Raw genomic sequence first — 15,900 nt, 5'->3', positions numbered from 1 at the left:
ATAGGAAAGGGTTCTTTACAGTTAGAGCAGTCAGACTGTGGAATACCGACCACAAGAGGTAGTAATAGCAGATACTATAACAGCTTTTAAAAAAGGGCTGGATGATTTCCTCAGCACACAACATTGTTGGTTATAAGTGACTTAGGGACAAAATGTAGAATTGGTGGAGGAAGGTTGAACTAGATGGACCTAGGGGTTTTTTTTCAACCTAAGTAACTATGTAATGTGAATATGCACATCTATATAGTCTACTTGTAAAATTGAAAGACATTTTTGATACAATTGGTACTTTCAAAAGGGTCATCCTGCTGGATAAATACGGTTAATCCACTGAAGTAGTGCTGAATAGAAACATAAAGATATAGAAATAACAGAAATGTATTAGTTGAAATTTTAATTTATAAATTGAAATAAAAAAAAAAAAATTCAGGTCCCACCGAGATTTGAACTCGGATCGCTGGATTCAGAGTCCAGAGTGCTAACCATTACACCATGCAACCTTGTATGGTTGTTGGTTCTGTGCTTCCACTTTGGAAAAACAGGAGAAACCACTGCCAGTGAGTCACAAATCTTGAGGAGAAACCACTGCCAGTGAGTCACAAATCTATATCAATCGGCAGGGGGGCACCCGCAGCAAAGCGGCTTATCTCGAGGCCCACAAGATCCTCAGCTGGGCCAAATCGACGGGATCAGTGATATCAGCGGTACATATACCGGGGGTAGAGAACTGGGCAGCAGACTTTCTGAGTCGCCAAGGCCTGGCTGCCGGAGAATGGTCTCTCCACCCAGATGTGTTTCTACACATCTGCACTCATTTGGGCACACCAGACGTGGACCTAATGGCCTCAAGGTTGAATGCAAAGGTACCCGCGTTCATAGCCAGGTCACGCGACCCGCAGTCCATCGGCGCGGATGCTCTAGTCTGCTCCTGGCACCACTTCCTCCTGCCTTACATATTTCCACCTCTACCCCTGCTGCCGCGGGTAATCAGTAAGATCAAGGCAGAGGGAGTCCCGGTGATAATGATAGCACCGGACTGGCCCAGGCGCGCCTGGTACGCCGAATCAGTACAAATGCTCACAGACGCACCGTGGCGCCTTCCAGACATCCCAGACTTGCTGACCCAAGGGCCCATTTCCCATCAGAACTCCAGAGCCCTGAAGCTGACGGCATGGCCATTGAGACCTGAGTATTAACAAGAGCGGGATTCTCCCCCGCGGTTATTGCCACCATGATCAGCGCCCGAAAGCCTGCTTCATCCCGCATTTACCACCGTACGTGGAAAATCTTCCTTTCATGGTGCAGGGAAACTAACGTCCAGCCTATGCCTCTGGCCATCCCCAGAATTCTCGACTTTCTACAGTCTTGCTTGCAAGCGGGGTTGGTTCTCAGTTCCCTTAAAGGACAAGTCTCAGCACTCTCAATCTTCAACCAATGCCGCCTGGCTCAAAAACCGCAAGTCAAGACCTTCCTCCAGGGTGTTTCCCATCTAGTTCCCCCGTACAAACGGCCGCTGGAACCATGGGACCTCAACCTCGTTCTGGACGGTCTCCAGAGGTCTCCCTTTGAACCCCTCAAGGAATCCTCCTTTGCTCTTCTGTCCTGGAAGGTAACATTCTTAGTGGCAATTACGTCCATCAGACAGGTTTCGGAGTTGGCAGCACTCTCTTGCCGCGAGCCTTTTCTGATCTTTCACCAGGACAAGGTGGTTCTGCGCCCCTTCTGGATTCCTTCCAAAGGTTCTTACCCCGTTTCATTTGAATGAGGACATTGTCCTGCCTTCCTTTTGTCTACACCCGGTTCATAGGGTGGAAAGGTCTCTGCATTCGTTAGACCTCGTCAGAGCTCTCAGATATTACATATCCAGGACAGCCCCCTTTAGGAAAACGGACTCTTTGTTCGTCATTCCTGAGGGGCCTAAGAAGGGACAGGCAGCTTCAAAGACGACGCTGGCTCGCTAGATTCGCTCTGCGATCCAGGAAGTCTACCGCTTGCAACTCAAGCCCATTCCTAGTGGGCTGCGGGCTCATTCCACGCGAGCAGTTGGTGCTTCGTGGTCAATTCGGCATCAGGCTTCAGTGGAACTGGTGTGTAAGGCTGCGACCTGGTCTAGCCTACATACATTTTCAAAGCATTACAGAGTCCATACCCAGGTTTCAACTGAGGCAAATCTGGGTAGGAAAATTCTGCAAACGGCAGTAGAGCACCTCTCTCAGTAGGCGCTCCAGGCTGTCTGGGACTGGTTCCTAGTCCTTGGGTTGTGTTGTCTTCTTTTATGTTTCCCACCCATGGACTGCTTTAGGACGTCCCATGGTCCTGTGTCCCCCAATGAGGCGTCAGAGAAAAATGGATTTTCTTTATCGTTCCTTTGGGAGACCCAGACCTTGACCTTGGATGTTTAGCTTCTGCCTCCGGAGGACACACAAAGTACTACACTTAAAAGTGTAGCTCCTCCCTCTGCGCTTATACACCCCCTGGTGAGTCATACCCAGCCAGTTTATCGCTTTGTGTTCAGGAGGCATACATCCACACATGCATTCTCATATGATTTTTCTTTTTTGGAAAAGATTGAAGAAGTGCGGGTCCACGTCTGGACCCCCGGCATGTCCCTTCTCACCCCACTGTGTCGGCGGTGTTGTAAGGTTGATTTCCAAGGCTGGAGCCTTACATGCCGTGCTCCTTCACCATCCCTCCTGGGCTCTGGCTTGAAGTGGGAGCCAGCACGGTCTCCATGCCTGGCAGGAGACCGGTCTCTATCCGCAGCCCTTCAGGACCCTGCTGGACCGGAGCACTCATCCCCAGGGACCTGGCCCTGCGTCTCAGCAGCTAAGTACCTGAGACGTTTATATATTGGGGGTCCCTGTGCTTTATTGTTTGGGGAGAGTGTGCTTACTGTATTTATTGGCATTTCCGGCGCTTTCTCTAGCTGTCGCCCGAGAACCGCGCCGATGGTGCCTGCGCGTCGGCCTCGCCGCTCAAATTTAGGCCCCGGCTTTGCCGGAGGCCTAGTTTCTGCTCACTGCCCTCGCATGTCACTCATGCAGAGGGACAGGCTCGGCTCCTCCCGGTGGCCGTTCTGCACAGGGGAGGGACACTCCCCACTGCTGTGCATGTCTCCTCCCCTGTAGGTCTCTATGGCTCTCCAGATCCCACTCTCCTCCAGGAACGCCCCAAGTCCCGCCCCCTCTCTTCGCTCCGGCGGCCATTTTCTCAGAGGGTTCACTCGGCGCTGGCTACACTCTGCATCCCTGCTGAGGTGCTGTGCATTGGGGGTCCGGGCTTCGGGATCTGGAGGGCACACAACACCGCTTCCAGCGGTCTGGTAAGCCACAACCGGTCTCTGGTTGTGGACCTCTGTATATACTCTCTGGGGTTCATTCTCTTGCAGAGCCCCCACTCCAGCAGCATGTCTCACACGAGGAGCAAGGCTCCAAAGCTTTATACTGTATGCACTGCATGTAAGCTCCTGCTGCCTGAACCGAGCACCTATCCACATTGTGATGTCTGCTCTAACTTGGCGGTGCCACAGCCTGGAGTCTCACCCCCAGTGGTCTCTCAGGCTGCTTCTGCACCTGTGGCTGAACCCCCGGCTTGGGTAGTTTCTAGGTATCTCCCAGTCTTTTGCTGAGTCCATGGGACTTCTGTCCAGGACTTTGATGAATATGCATCAGCCCCTTTCACAGGGTGCCTCTACTGCTAAGGGCCCCTTAGGACCGGAGCTCACAGAGGATTCATCATCAGGGCCCAGACCCCGTCCTCCTAAGAGGAGACGCAGGGTTTCCTCTCCCTCCTCCTCCCGCGGCTCTGATTCAAGAGCTGACTCGCAGGATGAGGAGGATGCCTTTACAGGGGGCTCGGAGGCTAACTCCATGTACCCCATTGATCTTTCCGAGGGTGACTCAGATCTTAGTGACTTGATTGCTTCCATTAATTCTGTACTGGATCTCAATCCGCCAGTATCAGAGGAGCAACCCTCTCTGGCGGAAAAGCACCAGTTTACCTCGCCTAAGAGGACAAAGAGTGTGTTCTTTAACCACTCCAGTTTTCAGGCCGCTGTGACCAAACCCAGGGCCTGTCCTGACAAATGCTTCCCAAAGCGTGGTTCTGATGACCGTTTCCCCTTTCCACCTGAGGTGGTCAAGGAGTGGGCTCATTCCCCAAAGGTAGACCCTCCGGTGTCTAGGCTCTCAGCCCGGACCGTTGTGTCGGTGGCTGATGGCACCTCCCTTAAGGATTCCACTGACCGTCAGATTGACCTTCTGGCCAAATCCGTGTATGAAGCGGCGGGGCCGCGTTTTCCCCGACTTTTGCAGCAGTGTGGGCTCTCAAAGCCATCTCTGCTTCTCTAGAGGAGATGCATTCCCTCACCAGGGAATCTATGCCCGAAATGGTTGCCTTAACTTCTCAAGCTTCAGCTTTTTCATCTTATGCCATGTCTGCCATGCTGGAGGCTTCTCACCGCACTGCGGTGGCTTCGGCTAATTCTCTTGTTATCCGTAGGATTTTGTGGCTTCGAGAGTGGAAGGCAGATGCTTCTTCCAAGAAGTTTCTTGCTGGGCTCCCTTTTGCTGGGTCCCGGCTGTTCGGAGAACAGCTGGATGAAATTATTAAAGAAGCTACTGGCGGGAAGAGTACTTCCATGCCACAAACCAAAACCAGGAAACCTGCCCAGGGTAGGAATCAGTCGAGGTTTCGCTCCTTTCGTTCCTCCAACTGGTCGTCCTCTAAGCCCTCGGCCTCGTCCGCTAACTCAGCTAAGGACCAGAAATCCAACTGGCGCCCAAAAGCGCGTCCACAGAAGACCGCAGGAGGTGCTGCCACTAAGGCAGCCTCCTCCTGACTCTCTGCCCGCTCCGGCGACGTCCTTAGTCGGTGGCAGGCTCTCCCACTTTGGCGACGCTTGGTTTCAACACATCTCCGATCAGTGGGTGAGAGATATCTTCTCCCACGACTACAGGATAGAATTCTCCTCCAGCCCGCCAAACAGATTTTTTCTCTGTTCCTTGCAGGCCAACGGAGTAATTGTACCAGTTCCCGCCCGGGAACGGTTCAGAGGTTTCTACTCAAATCTCTTCCTAGTTCCCAAAAAGGACGGTACCTTCCGGCCCATCCTGGATCTCAAGCTTCTCAACAAGCATGTTCAGGTGCGGCACTTTCGCATGGAGTCTCTGCGATCAGTCATTGCCTCAATGACCCAAGGGGATTTCCTGGCATCCATCGACATCAGAGATGCCTATCTGCATGTGCCAATTGCAGTTTCACACCAGCGTTGGCTACGTTTTGCAATAGGAGAAGATCATTTCCAATTCGTGGCTCTCCCCTTCGGGTTAGCCACGGCCCCTCGGGTATTCACCAAGGTCATGGCAGCAGTGATTGCGGTTCTGCACCTCCAGGGGTTGGCAGTGATTCCTTACCTGGACGACCTTCTAGTCAAGGCTTCATCCAGCGCAGACTGTCAGCGGAGTGTCTCGCTCACTCTCGCCACTCTAGCCCAATTCGGGTGGCTTGTCAATCTTCCCAAATCCACTCTGACTCCGACCCAGAGTCTCACGTACCTAGGGATGCAGTTCGAGACTTTGCCGGCACTTGTGAAGTTGCCCTTAGTCAAACAGCAGTCACTCCAGCTAGCGGTGCGCTCTCTGCTGAGGCCCCGCCGTTATATCCTCAGGCATCTGATGCAGGTGCTGGGTCAAATGGTGGCGTCCATGGAGGCTGTTCCCTTTGCCCAGTTCCATCTGCGCCCCCTGCAGCTGGACATTCTCCGCTGTTGGGACAAGCGGCCTTCCTCCTTACACAGGTTAGTGGCTCTGTCGCCACGGACCAGGAGCTCTCTTCAGTGGTGGCTTCGGCCCCTCTCCCTGTCCCAAGGGCGCTCCTTCCTGGCCCCGTCCTGGGTGATTCTCACCACGGATGCCAGTCTATCCGGCTGGGGAGCGGTATGTCTCCACCACAGAGCGCAGGGCACTTGGACTCCGTCCGAGTCAGCCCTTTCAATCAATGTGCTGGAAACCAGAGCCGTGCTTCTAGCTCTCCTAGCTTTTCACCACCTGTTGGCGGGCAGGCACATTCGAGTCCAGTCAGACAACGCGACAGCGGTTGCCTACATCAATCACCAAGGCGGGACACGCAGCCGCCTGGCAATGATAGAGGTACAACGAATACTTCAATGGGCGGAGGACTCCAAGTCCACCATATCCGCAGTCCACATCCCAGGCGTGGAAAACTGGGAAGCAGATTATCTCAGCCGTCAAACCGTGGACGGTGGCGAGTGGTCCCTGCACCCGGCAGTGTTTCAGTCAATCTGCCGCAAATGGGGCACTCCGGACGTGGACCTAATGGCATTCCGTCACAACCACAAAGTTCCTGTTTACGTGGTTCGCTCCCACGATCCTCAGGCCTTCGCCGCGGACGCTCTGGTTCAAGACTGGTCCCAGTTTCGTCTGTCCTACGTGTTTCCCCCTCTAGCTCTCTTGCCCAGAGTCCTGCGCAAGATCAGAATGGAGGGCCGTCGAGTCATCCTCATTGCACCGGACTGGCCCAGGCGAGCTTGGTATCCAGACCTGCTCCATCTGTCCGTAGAGATGCCGTGGCATCTCCCGGACCGTCCAGACCTACTCTCGCAAGGTCCGTTTTTCCGCCCGAATTCTGCGGCTCTCAAATTGACGGCGTGGCTCTTGAGTCCTGGATTTTGACGGCTTCTGGTATCCCTCCTGAAGTCATCTCCACTATGACTCAGGCCCGTAAGTCTTCCTCCGCTAAGATCTATCACAGGACTTGGAAAATTTTCCTGTCCTGGTGTCGCTCTACCGACCATCCTCCTTGGCCATTCTCCTTGCCGACCCTTCTGTCTTTTCTACAGTCCGGTCTGCAGCTAGGACTGTCCCTCAACTCTCTCAAGGGACAAGTCTCAGCTCTGTCAGTTCTGTTCCAGCGGCGTCTCGCTCGGCTGGCTCAGGTCCGCACCTTCATGCAAGGCGCGTCTCACATCATTCCGCCTTATCGGCGGCCCTTGGATCCCTGGGACCTTAACTTGGTCCTCACGGTATTGCAGAAACCCCCTTTTGAGCCTCTTAGGGAGGTTTCTTTGTATCGTCTTTCTCAGAAGGTGGCCTTTCTGGTGGCCATAACTTCCCTCAGGAGAGTCTCTGATTTGGCTGCGCTCTCTTCGGAGTCACCTTTTTTAGTTTTTCATCAAGACAAGGTGGTTCTCCGTCCGACTCCGGACTTTCTCCCTAAGGTGGTCTCTCCTTTCCACCTTAACCAGGACATTACCCTACCTTCCTTCTGTCCGGCTCCTGTTCATCGCTTTGAAAAAGCGCTGCATACTCTGGATCTGGTGCGTGCTCTCCGGATCTATGTGTCTCGCACCGCTGCGCTCAGGCGGTGCACCTCTCTTTTTGTGCTAACCACAGGTCGGCGCAAGGGCCTCCCTGCTTCTAAGCCGACCTTAGCCCGTTGGATTAGATCGAACATTTCGGACGCCTACCAGAGTACTCAGGTGCCTCCCCCGCCTGGGATCAAGGCACATTCGACCAGAGCTGTCGGTGCCTCTTGGGCTTTCAGGCACCAGGCTACAGCTCAACAAGTCTGTCAGGCTGCCACTTGGACTAGCCTGCATACCTTCTCGAAGCACTACCAAGTGCATGCTCATGCTTCGGCAGATGCGAGCTTGGGCAGACGCATCCTTCAGGCGGCTGTCGCCAATTTGTGAAGTTAGGTTCTGCCTACTTCTCAGTTTTTCTGTTTATTCCCACCCAGGGACTGCTTTGGAACGTCCCAAGGTCTGGGTCTCCCAAAGGAACGATAAAGAAAAAGAGAATTTTGTTTACTTACCGTAAATTCTTTTTCTTATAGTTCCGTATTGGGAGACCCAGCACCCTCCATGTTGCCTGTTGGCAAATTCTTGTTCCGCGTGTTATCACCGGGTGTTGTCGTGGACAGAGTCTCCGGTTGTTCCGGCTCTTGCTCTGTTCTACTTGTAGGTGGCTATTCTCCTTCAGCTTTTGCACTAAACTGGCTGGGTATGACTCACCAGGGGGTGTATAAGCTCAGAGGGAGGAGCTACACTTTTAAGTGTAGTACTTTGTGTGTCCTCCGGAGGCAGAAGCTAAATACCCAAGGTCTGGGTCTACCAATACGGAACTATAAGAAAAAGAATTTACGGTAAGTAAACAAAATTCTCTTTTTTGTGTACTCACCGTAAAATCGTTTTCTCTTAGCCATCATTGGGGGACACAGCACCCACCCTGTTGCCCTGTTGGGCCTTGGTTTTCTCAGTACCTTATTTGGTTATGACTCTTCTTTTCTCATGTTCCTCTGTTGAGGTAAGTTTTTACTGGGTTTTTTCTCCTACTGCTTGTGTACTAAAACTGAGCTTGCCTGGGCCGGCCAGGGGGTGTATACTGCAGAGGAGGAGCTATGCTTTTGCATCTACTTAGTGTCCTCCTATGGATAGGCAGCATAACACCCATGGTCCTGTGTCCCCCAATGATGGCTAAGAGAAAACGATTTTACAGTGAGTACACAAAAATCCGTTTTTCTATACAGAGAGGTTTGAAAAAAATAAATAAACATAAAGCCTCCCCGTCGGGGAATTGAACCCCGGTCTCCCGCGTGACAGGCGGGGATACTCACCACTATACTAACGAGGACTTGCATGGCTTCTTTAGGAATGCTCTTGTGGTTGCATTGGACAGGTCATATGTGACTCATAAGTAATACATTGAAAACTTTAATTGCTGTTGGCATCATAGACAATTTTTCGTATCCAGCACTGCTGGGCTTATTTTTGGGGGAGGTCTTATTTTTGGAAAAACACGGTATTTCTTCCAAAGACAATACTAAGGACCAGGGGGCACTCACTGCGAGTGGAAGAAAAGCGATTCCGACAGCTAAATAGGAAAGGGTTCTTTACAGTTAGAGCAGTCAGACTGTGGAATACCCTACCACTAGAGGTAGTAATGGCAGACAATATAATAGCTTTTAAAAATGGGCTGGATGATTTCCTCAGTACACACAACATTGTTGGTTGTAAGTGACTTGGGGACAAAATGTAGAACTGGTGGAGGAAGGTTGAACTAGATGGACCTAGGGGTTTTTTTTCAACCTAAGTAACTATGTAATGTGAATATGCACATCTATATAGTCTACTTGTAAAATTGAAAGACATTTTTGATACAATTGGTACTTTTCAAAAGGGTCATCCTGCTGGATAAATATAGTTAATCCACTGAAGTAGTGCTGAATGGAAACATAAAGATATAGAAATAACAGAAATGTATTAGTTGAAATTTTAATTTATAAATTGAAATAAAAAAAAAAAAAAATTCAGGTCCCACCGAGATTTGAACTCGGATCGCTGGATTCAGAGTCCAGAGTGCTAACCATTACACCATGGAACCTTGTATGGTTGTTGGTTCTGTGCTTCCACTTTGGAAAAACAGGAGAAACCACTGCCAGTGAGTCACAAATCTTGAGGAGAAACCACTGCCAGTGAGTCACAAATCTATATCAATCGGCAGGGGGGCACCCGCAGCAAAGCGGCTTATCTCGAGGCCCACAAGATCCTCAGCTGGGCCAAATTGACGGGATCAGTGATATCAGCGGTACATATACCGGGGGTAGAGAACTGGGCAGCAGACTTTCTGAGTCGCCAAGGCCTGGCTGCCGGAGAATGGTCTCTCCACCCAGATGTGTTTCTACACATCTGCACTCATTTGGGCACACCAGACGTGGACCTAATGGCCTCAAGGTTGAATGCAAAGGTACCCGCGTTCATAGCCAGGTCACGCGACCCGCAGTCCATCGGCGCGGATGCTCTAGTCTGCTCCTGGCACCACTTCCTTCTGCCTTACATATTTCCACCTCTACCCCTGCTGCCGCGGGTAATCAGTAAGATCAAGGCAGAGGGAGTCCCGGTGATAATGATAGCACCGGACTGGCCCAGGCGCGCCTGGTACGCCGAATCAGTACAAATGCTCACAGACGCACCGTGGCGCCTTCCAGACATCCCAGACTTGCTGACCCAAGGGCCCATTTCCCATCAGAACTCCAGAGCCCTGAAGCTGACGGCATGGCCATTGAGACCTGAGTATTAACAAGAGCGGGATTCTCCCCCGCGGTTATTGCCACCATGATCAGCGCCCGAAAGCCTGCTTCATCCCGCATTTACCACCGTACGTGGAAAATCTTCCTTTCATGGTGCAGGGAAACTAACGTCCAGCCTATGCCTCTGGCCATCCCCAGAATTCTCGACTTTCTACAGTCTTGCTTGCAAGCGGGGTTGGTTCTCAGTTCCCTTAAAGGACAAGTCTCAGCACTCTCAATCTTCAACCAATGCCGCCTGGCTCAAAAACCGCAAGTCAAGACCTTCCTCCAGGGTGTTTCCCATCTAGTTCCCCCGTACAAACGGCCGCTGGAACCATGGGACCTCAACCTCGTTCTGGACGGTCTCCAGAGGTCTCCCTTTGAACCCCTCAAGGAATCCTCCTTTGCTCTTCTGTCCTGGAAGGTAACATTCTTAGTGGCAATTACGTCCATCAGACAGGTTTCGGAGTTGGCAGCACTCTCTTGCCGCGAGCCTTTTCTGATCTTTCACCAGGACAAGGTGGTTCTGCGCCCCTTCTGGATTCCTTCCAAAGGTTCTTACCCCGTTTCATTTGAATGAGGACATTGTCATGCCTTCCTTTTGTCTACACCCGGTTCATAGGGTGGAAAGGTCTCTGCATTCGTTAGACCTCGTCAGAGCTCTCAGATATTACATATCCAGGACAGCCCCCTTTAGGAAAACGGACTCTTTGTTCGTCATTCCTGAGGGGCCTAAGAAGGGACAGGCAGCTTCAAAGACGACGCTGGCTCGCTAGATTCGCTCTGCGATCCAGGAAGTCTACCGCTTGCAACTCAAGCCCATTCCTAGTGGGCTGCGGGCTCATTCCACGCGAGCAGTTGGTGCTTCGTGGTCAATTCGGCATCAGGCTTCAGTGGAACTGGTGTGTAAGGCTGCGACCTGGTCTAGCCTACATACATTTTCAAAGCATTACAGAGTCCATACCCAGGTTTCAACTGAGGCAAATCTGGGTAGGAAAATTCTGCAAACGGCAGTAGAGCACCTCTCTCAGTAGGCGCTCCAGGCTGTCTGGGACTGGTTCCTAGTCCTTGGGTTGTGTTGTCTTCTTTTATGTTTCCCACCCATGGACTGCTTTAGGACGTCCCATGGTCCTGTGTCCCCCAATGAGGCGTCAGAGAAAAATGGATTTTCTTTATCGTTCCTTTGGGAGACCCAGACCTTGACCTTGGATGTTTAGCTTCTGCCTCCGGAGGACACACAAAGTACTACACTTAAAAGTGTAGCTCCTCCCTCTGCGCTTATACACCCCCTGGTGAGTCATACCCAGCCAGTTTATCGCTTTGTGTTCAGGAGGCATACATCCACACATGCATTCTCATATGATTTTTCTTTTTTGGAAAAGATTGAAGAAGTGCGGGTCCACGTCTGGACCCCCGGCATGTCCCTTCTCACCCCACTGTGTCGGCGGTGTTGTAAGGTTGATTTCCAAGGCTGGAGCCTTACATGCCGTGCTCCTTCACCATCCCTCCTGGGCTCTGGCTTGAAGTGGGAGCCAGCACGGTCTCCATGCCTGGCAGGAGACCGGTCTCTATCCGCAGCCCTTCAGGACCCTGCTGGACCGGAGCACTCATCCCCAGGGACCTGGCCCTGCGTCTCAGCAGCTAAGTACCTGAGACGTTTATATATTGGGGGTCCCTGTGCTTTATTGTTTGGGGAGAGTGTGCTTACTGTATTTATTGGCATTTCCGGCGCTTTCTCTAGCTGTCGCCCGAGAACCGCGCCGATGGTGCCTGCGCGTCGGCCTCGCCGCTCAAATTTAGGCCCCGGCTTTGCCGGAGGCCTAGTTTCTGCTCACTGCCCTCGCATGTCACTCATGCAGAGGGACAGGCTCGGCTCCTCCCGGTGGCCGTTCTGCACAGGGGAGGGACACTCCCCACTGCTGTGCATGTCTCCTCCCCTGTAGGTCTCTATGGCTCTCCAGATCCCACTCTCCTCCAGGAACGCCCCAAGTCCCGCCCCCTCTCTTCGCTCCGGCGGCCATTTTCTCAGAGGGTTCACTCGGCGCTGGCTACACTCTGCATCCCTGCTGAGGTGCTGTGCATTGGGGGTCCGGGCTTCGGGATCTGGAGGGCACACAACACCGCTTCCAGCGGTCTGGTAAGCCACAACCGGTCTCTGGTTGTGGACCTCTGTATATACTCTCTGGGGTTCATTCTCTTGCAGAGCCCCCACTCCAGCAGCATGTCTCACACGAGGAGCAAGGCTCCAAAGCTTTATACTGTATGCACTGCATGTAAGCTCCTGCTGCCTGAACCGAGCACCTATCCACATTGTGATGTCTGCTCTAACTTGGCGGTGCCACAGCCTGGAGTCTCACCCCCAGTGGTCTCTCAGGCTGCTTCTGCACCTGTGGCTGAACCCCCGGCTTGGGTAGTTTCTAGGTATCTCCCAGTCTTTTGCTTAGTCCATGGGACTTCTGTCCAGGACTTTGATGAATATGCATCAGCCCCTTTCACAGGGTGCCTCTACTGCTAAGGGCCCCTTAGGACCGGAGCTCACAGAGGATTCATCATCAGGGCCCAGACCCCGTCCTCCTAAGAGGAGACGCAGGGTTTCCTCTCCCTCCTCCTCCCGCGGCTCTGATTCAAGAGCTGACTCGCAGGATGAAGAGGATGCCTTTACAGGGGGCTCGGAGGCTAACTCCATGTACCCCATTGATCTTTCCGAGGGTGACTCAGATCTTAGTGACTTGATTGCTTCCATTAATTCTGTACTGGATCTCAATCCGCCAGTATCAGAGGAGCAACCCTCTCTGGCGGAAAAGCACCAGTTTACCTCGCCTAAGAGGACAAAGAGTGTGTTCTTTAACCACTCCAGTTTTCAGGCCGCTGTGACCAAACCCAGGGCCTGTCCTGACAAATGCTTCCCAAAGCGTGGTTCTGATGACCGTTTCCCCTTTCCACCTGAGGTGGTCAAGGAGTGGGCTCATTCCCCAAAGGTAGACCCTCCGGTGTCTAGGCTCTCAGCCCGGACCGTTGTGTCGGTGGCTGATGGCACCTCCCTTAAGGATTCCACTGACCGTCAGATTGACCTTCTGGCCAAATCCGTGTATGAAGCGGCGGGGGCCGCGTTTTCCCCGACTTTTGCAGCAGTGTGGGCTCTCAAAGCCATCTCTGCTTCTCTAGAGGAGATGCATTCCCTCACCAGGGAATCTATGCCCGAAATGGTTGCCTTAACTTCTCAAGCTTCAGCTTTTTCATCTTATGCCATGTCTGCCATGCTGGAGGCTTCTCACCGCACTGCGGTGGCTTCGGCTAATTCTCTTGTTATCCGTAGGATTTTGTGGCTTCGAGAGTGGAAGGCAGATGCTTCTTCCAAGAAGTTTCTTGCTGGGCTCCCTTTTGCTGGGTCCCGGCTGTTCGGAGAACAGCTGGATGAAATTATTAAAGAAGCTACTGGCGGGAAGAGTACTTCCATGCCACAAACCAAAACCAGGAAACCTGCCCAGGGTAGGAATCAGTCGAGGTTTCGCTCCTTTCGTTCCTCCAACTGGTCGTCCTCTAAGCCCTCGGCCTCGTCCGCTAACTCAGCTAAGGACCAGAAATCCAACTGGCGCCCAAAAGCGCGTCCACAGAAGACCGCAGGAGGTGCTGCCACTAAGGCAGCCTCCTCCTGACTCTCTGCCCGCTCCGGCGACGTCCTTAGTCGGTGGCAGGCTCTCCCACTTTGGCGACGCTTGGTTTCAACACATCTCCGATCAGTGGGTGAGAGATATCTTCTCCCACGACTACAGGATAGAATTCTCCTCCAGCCCGCCAAACAGATTTTTTCTCTGTTCCTTGCAGGCCAACGGAGTAATTGTACCAGTTCCCGCCCGGGAACGGTTCAGAGGTTTCTACTCAAATCTCTTCCTAGTTCCCAAAAAGGACGGTACCTTCCGGCCCATCCTGGATCTCAAGCTTCTCAACAAGCATGTTCAGGTGCGGCACTTTCGCATGGAGTCTCTGCGATCAGTCATTGCCTCAATGACCCAAGGGGATTTCCTGGCATCCATCGACATCAGAGATGCCTATCTGCATGTGCCAATTGCAGTTTCACACCAGCGTTGGCTACGTTTTGCAATAGGAGAAGATCATTTCCAATTCGTGGCTCTCCCCTTCGGGTTAGCCACGGCCCCTCGGGTATTCACCAAGGTCATGGCAGCAGTGATTGCGGTTCTGCACCTCCAGGGGTTGGCAGTGATTCCTTACCTGGACGACCTTCTAGTCAAGGCTTCATCCAGCGCAGACTGTCAGCGGAGTGTCTCGCTCACTCTCGCCACTCTAGCCCAATTCGGGTGGCTTGTCAATCTTCCCAAATCCACTCTGACTCCGACCCAGAGTCTCACGTACCTAGGGATGCAGTTCGAGACTTTGCCGGCACTTGTGAAGTTGCCCTTAGTCAAACAGCAGTCACTCCAGCTAGCGGTGCGCTCTCTGCTGAGGCCCCGCCGTTATATCCTCAGGCATCTGATGCAGGTGCTGGGTCAAATGGTGGCGTCCATGGAGGCTGTTCCCTTTGCCCAGTTCCATCTGCGCCCCCTGCAGCTGGACATTCTCCGCTGTTGGGACAAGCTGCCTTCCTCCTTACACAGGTTAGTGGCTCTGTCGCCACGGACCAGGAGCTCTCTTCAGTGGTGGCTTCGGCCCCTCTCCCTGTCCCAAGGGCGCTCCTTCCTGGCCCCGTCCTGGGTGATTCTCACCACGGATGCCAGTCTATCCGGCTGGGGAGCGGTATGTCTCCACCACAGAGCGCAGGGCACTTGGACTCCGTCCGAGTCAGCCCTTTCAATCAATGTGCTGGAAACCAGAGCCGTGCTTCTAGCTCTCCTAGCTTTTCACCACCTGTTGGCGGGCAGGCACATTCGAGTCCAGTCAGACAACGCGACAGCGGTTGCCTACATCAATCACCAAGGCGGGACACGCAGCCGCCTGGCAATGATAGAGGTACAACGAATACTTCAATGGGCGGAGGACTCCAAGTCCACCATATCCGCAGTCCACATCCCAGGCGTGGAAAACTGGGAAGCAGATTATCTCAGCCGTCAAACCGTGGACGGTGGCGAGTGGTCCCTGCACCCGGCAGTGTTTCAGTCAATCTGCCGCAAATGGGGCACTCCGGACGTGGACCTAATGGCATTCCGTCACAACCACAAAGTTCCTGTTTACGTGGTTCGCTCCCACGATCCTCAGGCCTTCGCCGCGGACGCTCTGGTTCAAGACTGGTCCCAGTTTCGTCTGTCCTACGTGTTTCCCCCTCTAGCTCTCTTGCCCAGAGTCCTGCGCAAGATCAGAATGGAGGGCCGTCGAGTCATCCTCATTGCACCGGACTGGCCCAGGCGAGCTTGGTATCCAGACCTGCTCCATCTGTCCGTAGAGATGCCGTGGCATCTCCCGGACCGTCCAGACCTACTCTCGCAAGGTCCGTTTTTCCGCCCGAATTCTGCGGCTCTCAAATTGACGGCGTGGCTCTTGAGTCCTGGATTTTGACGGCTTCTGGTATCCCTCCTGAAGTCATCTCCACTATGACTCAGGCCCGTAAGTCTTCCTCCGCTAAGATCTATCACAGGACTTGGAAAATTTTCCTGTCCTGGTGTCGCTCTACCGACCATCCTCCTTGGCCATTCTCCTTGCCGACCCTTCTGTCTTTTCTACAGTCCGGTCTGCAGCTAGGACTGTCCCTCAACTCTCTCAAGGGACAAGTCTCAGCTCTGTCAGTTCTGTTCCAGCGGCGTCTCGCTCGGCTGGCTCAGGTCCGCACCTTCATGCAAGGCGCGTCTCACATCATTCCGCCTT

At 53.0% G+C, this 15,900-nt stretch overlaps 1 protein-coding gene and 3 non-coding genes across 4 annotated transcripts in view; 1 reads left to right on the top strand and 3 right to left on the bottom strand.

The window, feature by feature from the left end:
* BBS1 (Bardet-Biedl syndrome 1) overlaps positions 1-15,900 on the top strand; it is a 121,847-nt gene that overhangs the window by 33,280 nt on the left and 72,667 nt on the right. The gene's annotated exons all lie outside the window — the stretch shown is intronic.
* Positions 429-500, bottom strand: TRNAQ-CUG (transfer RNA glutamine (anticodon CUG)). The gene has a single exon. It is a non-coding gene; the product is annotated as a tRNA-Gln (tRNA).
* On the bottom strand, positions 8,580-8,651 carry TRNAD-GUC (transfer RNA aspartic acid (anticodon GUC)). The gene has a single exon. It is a non-coding gene; the product is annotated as a tRNA-Asp (tRNA).
* TRNAQ-CUG (transfer RNA glutamine (anticodon CUG)) lies at positions 9,330-9,401 on the bottom strand. The gene has a single exon. It is a non-coding gene; the product is annotated as a tRNA-Gln (tRNA).

This window comes from Anomaloglossus baeobatrachus, chromosome 10 (genome assembly GCF_048569485.1).
Source record: "Anomaloglossus baeobatrachus isolate aAnoBae1 chromosome 10, aAnoBae1.hap1, whole genome shotgun sequence".
NCBI lineage: Eukaryota > Metazoa > Chordata > Amphibia > Anura > Aromobatidae > Anomaloglossus > Anomaloglossus baeobatrachus.
Note: the sequence above shows the minus strand (reverse complement) of the source record. Positions and strands in the feature narration are given on the sequence as shown.